This window comes from Narcine bancroftii, chromosome 12 (genome assembly GCF_036971445.1).
Source record: "Narcine bancroftii isolate sNarBan1 chromosome 12, sNarBan1.hap1, whole genome shotgun sequence".
NCBI classification, from domain to species: domain Eukaryota; kingdom Metazoa; phylum Chordata; class Chondrichthyes; order Torpediniformes; family Narcinidae; genus Narcine; species Narcine bancroftii.
Window position 1 is genome coordinate 40,848,267 of NC_091480.1, and position 8,547 is coordinate 40,856,813.

Consider the following 8,547-nt stretch of genomic DNA (forward strand, 5'->3'; position numbering starts at 1 on the left):
GGTTGCCACTGTTTTGGGAAGTACATACATTGCCTTCTCAGGGATACTGGACAGCCAGACATTCATTACATCTAGCACAGAGAGATGGGGTCTGGAGTTGAGGGCTACTCTTGACTTCCCTGGCTACTCACATTAATTCCCTCTCTGTCCAGAGCAGCTTAGTGTTGATACAAGGCCCACACAAGCAACAGATTTATCGAGCCAAATGGCACTGTCCTGTGTCAGTGCAAGGGCGCCCTGCAGTTCACCCAGCAGGTGTCGGGATGTCATTGTGCTGTTCCGTGCTCCTTGGTACAGTCTTACCAATCATATCCAACCACAGGGTCCAAGGGCCATAAGGTGGAATCTGGAGTGAGAGGGTCATGGGAGTGGCATGTCCTGGAGAAACACCAACAGCCTCATCTCCTTGCACAGAGGAAGAGCAAAGCATTGAATTCCGAAACCAGAACAGACTTCTACACAGGGAACCAATTTTCAAAAGCTGCTAACTTTGTGATTCTCAACCTTTTTTCTTTCCACTTTAAGTAATCCCTGTGCCATAGATGGTCTGTGATTACTAAAGGATTGCTTAAGGTGCTATGTGGGTGGAAAGAAAAAAAGTTTGAAACCACTGTTTTAATTGCACCTAATTGGCTTGTTATGTGTATGGTTTCATAACTCCAAAGGAAATAGGTAATGACAATTTTTCTCAAGCAAAATATTTCAGTAACAATTGGGACTAGAGCAGTGATTCTCAGCCATTCCTCCCAAGCACATACCGTCTTAAGCAATCTCTTACTAATCATAGAGCACTTATGGCATAGGGATTACTTAAAGTGGTACGCGAGTGGAAAGAAAAAGGTTGAGAACCACTATGCTAAATCATGTCCTCAAGATGGACAAACTGACCTCTACATCACAATCCTTAATGCTAACACTGTTCACCCTGAGAACACCCGGATAACAAAATAATCCACATCTTGCTTTTCATTCTGACATGTAATGTCATGAACTTTATTTCTTTTTGGGTCAAATGGAGGTTTTTTTTACTGCTGGAGGCAGCAAACCAGACAAGGGCCTGTAAAACTTGCCCTATGGTGGTCAGCCTTGGTGCACAGTCCTTCCTGGCATATATCTGTGTGAAGAGGACTATCGTGTGCCTTTAAATAAACCAGTTAGTTCACCAATAATCCATGTTGCAAGGAAGAAATCCTTGATTATAATTTTGCTCTTTGCCACCCGGAAGTGCAAGTAAGGGCAAGTGTATGGATGAGGGCAATGATGAACTGTGGAGGTACATGGTATGTGGAAAGGGTTAGAGTGCATCAGTATGAACCAAGGAGAGGGGTATGAGTGTGTGAAGAAAGGAACAAATCTGGGAGAGGTATCAATGAAGGACAAGAAGTCTGAAAGAGAGTGTGTAACATGGACAATCCACTGCAGGCAAGTTGTGAGCATGTGGCAACAACGGTAGCATGCAGTGTCCCCAGTGCAATCATTGAAACAGATGTTAGTTGCATCAATAAAAACTTCCCTCCATATTTTTAAGCAACAATGAAATACTTATTTCCAAAGAATTTTATTGGATTTACCTTGATGCCTTGAAGAAGGGCTTGGGCCCAAAATGTCTTTGCCTCCTATGGACGCTGTGAGACTTGCTGAGGTCTTGATTATTAAATGCATTAAAAATAAAGATAGCTGGAGATTTTCCCCATCAGTAAATGTTTTAAAACTTCAGTTAAATACACGGAGAGGGAAGAGGAGTGAGAATCTTGTCAAGGGCCAGACAAATATTTATGCGTGCTGTGGAGACACTGAGCTGAGAGGGTAATAAATCAAATACAAACCAAAAGCTTAGGAATGAAGATTCAGGTATCACTGAGGTTAAAAAGCATGAGCTGTTCAATTATCCCGAGGGAATGAATGAGTTAGAAACTTCAACCAAAACAGACGCCTTTCACCACCACAGAACATCGGAAGATGATTTATAGAATTCGGAGAGAAACCGCTTGCCTCCCTGGAGAATGCAGGGACACCTCTGATGAAGGTGTCCACCTTGGCAATGCAGGTCTCCACCTCGGCTCCGCCGGCCTACCAGACTGAGCCTCTGACATGGCCTCTCATTCTGGCAGCCCACAGTCTGAGCCTCCATCATGAACTCTCACCCTCTGACTTCCCCAACCCTCTCCTTCCTCCCTTGGATCCTTCTGACCCTCCATCTCCTGATCCACCCCATCCCACTAACTCCCACTCTGATTCCTGCCTGGTCTTTACCATTCCCTCCGACCTTCCACTCTCAAAGACAGAATGCTCTGTTCTCAGTAAAGGCTTCACTTTCATGCCAATTCACATCGAGTTCTGAGCACTCCATGACTCCGAACCTTTCTTCTGTCGGCTTTGTCTCCATGCCTACTTGCTCCATCAGGATTCTCCACCCCACACTGCAGACCTCTTCTCCTGCCTTAACCTCTGGACACTTCATTCTGGCCTACCCGCTCCTTCTCCTGCCTTAACCTCTGGACACCTCATTCTGCTCTACCCGCTCCTTCTCCTGCCTTAACCTCTGGACACTTCATTCTGGCCTACTCGCTCTGTATCTTTATATTTCCAAATGCCAATGAGACATTAACAATCATATGCCAGTGTGGGTAGGAATAGGAAGTTATAGGAACATAGGAAGTAGGAACAGGAGTAGGCCAAAAATGGCCCATCGAGCCTGCTCCGCCATTCAATAGGATCATGGCTGATCTAATTTATGACCGAACTTCACCTACCTGCCTTCTCCTCATATCCCATAATTCCTCTATCATGTAAAAATTTATCTAACCGAATTTTAAATATGTTTAATTTTTTTTTTGCATAATTTATGACTGATTATTTATTTTTCTGTATTTGCACAGTCATTTGTTTACATTTATTTCTTTTGTTTACATTTCCTTTTTTTAATTTTTTTATTTTTCACACCATAAACCACACTGACCAAGATACATACATTTTCCTTTTCAAATATATACAGTGTCATTTTCTCCCCCCCTCCCTCCTCCCATCCCACCCTCCCTACCTCCCCCCCCATTCATTTAAAGTACAAAATCTAAGGCACATTAAACCAGTCAAACAATGTTGTCATTCAATAAAAATAAACAAGAAATTCCACTGAGTCAATTCTTTTCATTTCCTTCTCCTTTCGTTAATTTAGGTGGTAGATGTCCCTGGTAGGTTTTCTCTATTGTGTTTTATGTATGGCTCCTATATTTGTTCAAATATTTCAATATTATTTCTTAAATTATATGTTATTTTTTCTAATGGAATATATTTATTCATTTCTACATTGTTGTATTCTCAAATTATCTTCCAATTTCCAGGTTGACATAATACATTTTTTTGCTATGACTAGAGCTATCTTAACAAATCTTTTTTGTGCACCATCCAAATCAAGTCCAAATTCTTTATTTTTTATGTTACTTAGGAGGAAGATCTCTGAGTTTTTTGGTATATTGTTTTCTGTAATTTTATTTAATATCTGGTTTAGATCTTCCCAAAATTTTTCCTTCTCACATGTCCAGATTGCATGAATTGTTGTTCCCATTTCTTTTTTACAACGAAAACATCTGTCAGATACTTTTGAGGTGTAATGTGTATCCAATTATATTGTATCATACGTAACCTCGTATTTATTGTATTTCTCATCGTTCCAGAGCATAACTTCTCCCATTTGTTTCCTCATTCTCCTTTTCTTGCAGTTTAATATACATATTTGTTATAAATCTTTTGATTGTCATTGTATCTGTAATCACATATTCAAAGTTACTTCCCTCTGGTAACCTCAGACTACTTCCTAATTTGTCCTTCAAGTAGGATCTCAATTGGTAATATGCCAACACTGTATCTTGAGTTATATTATATTTATCCTTCATTTGTTCAAAGGATAATAATCTATTTCCTGAAAAACAATTTTCTATTCTTTTGATCCCTTTTTTCTCCCATTCTCTAAAGGAAAGGTTATCCATTGTAAAAGGGAGTAACTGATTTTGCGTCATTATTAGTTTTGGTAATTGGTAATTTGTTTTATTCCTTTCTACATGAATCTTCTTCCAAATATTGAGCAGATGATGTAATACTGGAGAACTCCTACATTGTACCAATTTTTCATCCCATTTATATAATATATGTTCAGGTATCTTTTCCCCTATTTTATCTAGTTCTAATCTAGTCCAATCTGGCTTTTCCCTTGTTTGATAAAAATCTGATAGGTATCTTAATTGTGCGGCTCTATAATAATTTTTAAAGTTTGGCAATTGTAAGCCTCCTTGTTTATACCATTCTGTTAATTTATCTAGTGCTATCCTCGGTTTCCCCCCTTTCCATAAAAATTTCCTTATTATTTTCTTTAACTCCTTGAAAAATTTCTCTGTCAAGTGTATTGGCAATGCCTGAAATAGGTATAGTATCCTTGGGAAAATGTTCATTTTAATACAGTTTATCCTTCCTATTAGAGTTAGTGGTAAATCTTTCCAATGCTCTAAATCGCCCTGTAATTTTTTCATTAGTGGATAATAATTGAGTTTATATAGATGGCCGAGATTTTTATTTATTTGTATACCTAGGTATCTTATTGCTTGCATTTGCCATCTGAATGGTGATTCCTTCTTAAATTTTGAGAAATCCACATTATTCATTGGCATTGCTTCACTTTTATTTATGTTAATCCTGTAACCTGATACTTCTCCATATTCCTTCAATTTCTTATATAATTCTTTTATTGATAGTTCTGGTTCTGTTAAGTAAACTATAACATCGTCTGCAAATAGACTGATTCTATCTCTTTTATATTATTTTCTGTTCTTATCAATTCTGCTAGTGGTTCTATAGCTAACGTGAACAATAAGGGTGATAGTGGGCATCCCTGCCTTGTTGATCTGCTTAAATTAAATGCTTTGATATATATCCATTTACTGTCACTTTCACCAATGGCCCCTTATATAATGCTTTAATCCAATTAATATACTTCTCTGGTAAACTGAATTTTTGCAATACTTTGAATAAATAATTCCATTCTACGCTGTCAAAAGCCTTCTCTGCGTCTAAAGCAACTGCTACTGTTGGCGCTTTACTCCCTTCTACTGCATGAATTAAGTTAATAAATTTACAAATATTGTCTGTGTCCGTCTTTTTTTAATAAATCCAGTTTGGTCTAGATTTACCATTTTAGGTACATAATCTGCTAATATGTTTGCTAATAGTTTAGCTATTATCTTATAATCTGTGTTAAGTAATGATATTGGTATATATGACGCTGGTGCGAGTGGATCTTTCCCTTGCTTTGGTATTACTGTAATTATTGCTGTTTTACATGAATCTGGTAAGCTTTGTGTTTTGTCAATCTGGTTGATTACTTCCAGGAGGGGAGGAATTAATAAATCTTTAAATGTTTTATAGAATTCTATTGGGAATCCATCCTCTCCTGGTGTTTTATTATTTGGTAATTTTTTTTATTATCTCTTGTATTTCTACTATTTCAAATGGTTCTGTTAATTTATTTTGTTCCTCTATTTGTAATTTTGGTAGTTCAATTTTAGTTAAAAATTCATCTATTTTGCCTTCTTTCCCTTCGTTTTCAGTTTGGTATAATTGTTCATAGAATTCTCTAAAGTTTTCATTAATCTCCGTTGGATTATATGTGATTTGTTTGTCTTTTTTTCCTTGATGCCAATACCATTTTCTTAGCTTGTTCTGTCTTAAGCTGCCATGCTAGAATTTTATGTGTTTTTCCCCTAGTTCATAATATTTCTGTTTTGTCTTCATTATATTCTTCTCCACCTTATATGTTTGTAGTGTTTCATATTTTATTTTTTTATCCGCCAATTCTCTTCTTTTAGTTGTATCTTCCTTCATTGCTAATTCTTTTTCTATATTTACTATTTCCCTTTCCAACTGCTCTGTTTCCTGATTGTAGTCCTTCTTCATCTTGGTTACATAACTTATTATTTGCCCTCTAATGAACACTTTCATTGCATCCCATAGTATAAACTTATCTTTCACTGATTCCGTATTTATTTCAAAGTACATTTTAATTTGTCTTTCAATGAATTCTCTAAAATCCTGCCTTTTAAGTAGCATGGAGTTTAATCTCCATCTGTACATTCTTGGAGGGATGTCCTCTAACTCTATTGTCAATATTAAGGGTGAATGGTCCGATAGTATTCTAGCTTTATATTCTGTTTTTCTTACTCTATCTTGCATACTAGCTGATAACAAAAATAGGTCTATTCTTGAGTATGTTTTATGTCTACCCGAATAATATGAATATTCCTTTTCCTTTGGGTGTTGTTTCCTCCATATATCCAAAAGTTGCATTTCTTGCATTGATTTAATTATAAATTTGGTTACTTTGTTCTTTCTGTTTATTTTTTTCCCAGTTTTGTCCATATTTGAATCCAAATTAAGATTGAAATCCCCTCCTTTATGTTCCCTTGCGTATCTTCTATCTTCAAAAAATATCGTGCATAAACTTTTGATCTTCTTCGTTAGGAGAATATACATTGAGTAGATTCCAAAACTCCGAATATATCTGACATTTTATCATTACATATCTCCCTGCTGGATCTATTATTTCCTCTTCTATTTTAATTGGTATATTTTTACTGATTAATATAGCTACTCCTCTTGCTTTTGAATTATATGACGCTGCTGTTACATGTCCTACCCAATCTCTCTTTAATTTCTTGTGCTCCAATTCAGTTAAATGTGTTTCTTGCACAAATGCTGTATCAATTTTTTATTTTTTCAGTAAATTTAGCAGTTTCTTCCTTTTGATTTGGTTATGTATTCTGTTAATATTTAAAGTCATATAGTTCAACGTAGCCATTTCATACTTTTTTTATCTTCCCTTTCCGTTTCTCCATCATCACCTTTCCTTCTTATCCATTTGTTTTCTTGTTTTGAATACTTTATAAGACAACATTTCTAAAACATAAAACATTTTCCTTATTTTCCTACTTAAAACTTCTTTAACCCCATTCTCCCCTCCCCCTCCTGAGTTGCCCTTTATCCCTTGCCGGGCAACCACATCTCCCCTCTCCATTTGGATTTGCTAATTCACTTGCAAGCGTCAACTGATTTTGCAGTGACCGTAACTCCTCCCCACCCAGCCCCCCCGGAAAAGATTTCAATTTTCATATATAACAAAGGTCACTCTTTTAATTCCCTCCTTATTCCCTCTATTCCCTTTCATTCCCTTATTAATTCTTATCTATACTCTATATATTTTCCTCTAAATACGGATACACTCATGTATACACATATATACATACACACCTATATATATACCCATATACACACATACAGAAAGTTCGTGGTCATTTTTACTCTCATTACATGTCTTCATCTCTCTGCTTGTTTTGTAGTTGTTCTGCAAATTTTCGTGCTTCCTCTGGATCCGAGAATAGTCTGTTTTGCTGCCCTGGAATAACTATTTTAAGTACCGCTGGGTACTTTAACATAAATTTATATCCTTTTTTCCATAAGATCGTTTTTGCTGTATTGAACTCCTTCCTCTTCTTCAGGAGTTCAAAACTTGTGTCTGGATAGAAAAACATTTTTTGACCTTTGTATTCCAGTGGCTTTTTGTCTTCTCTTATTTTTTTCATTGCTTTCTCCAATCTATTTTCACAAAAAATTACATGTTAAATCCTAATTTTTCTGATATATATTTTAGATGCAGGGAGGAAACTGGTACTTTTTTTACATTCCACCTGGCCATATTCCAAATTGAAACCTTTTTGGGGAAACTTAAGAGCTTTATTAAATCAAATTATTGGGAAACAATTGCCAGGATGGTTTCTTTTAGAAAATATTACGGATGCAAGACCTAAAATGAGGCTGTCCAAATATCAATTAGAGTTTCTTAAATTTGCATTGGTAGTGGCCAGGAGATGTATAGCAGTTACCGGGAAGTCCGATTCTCTCTTGGAAACAGCCCATTGGAATACCGAACTGCATAGTTGTGTTCCCCTGGAGAAAATTACTTATGATTTAAGGAATAAATGTAACATGTTTTTGCAGGTATGGGAATCCTACTTACAAAATTTAGGGTTGAATACTTAATAAATAAGATATTTATTCTATTTATTTTTCCCCTCTATTTTTCTCCCTTTTATTGAAATTTAGATTAAAAATAATTGGGCCTCTTCTTTGTTGAATTTGTTGATAAAATCAAAAATAAAATATTCAGAAAAAGAGACAATTTTTCCTTTATTTTTCCTTGGGCTCCACAGTTTTAAATTTTTAAACAAACGATTCACATGTGATGAAAGTGCACATTGCAGATTTTATTCAAGGTTATTTGTATACATTTTGGTTTGACTATGTAGAAATTACATCACTTTCTTTACATACCATATTTGATAGCATATAAGGCCCACCTTTTTCCCAAAAAATGGCTCAAAAATAACCCCCAGGCTGTGTGGCTCACAACCATCACCGCTTTCTATCGTTGGGGGATGATGATGGACTGTGGGAGGAAGCAGGCCAGTGGGATCAGTGTGGGGGCTGGAAATGGGCTATTGGGGG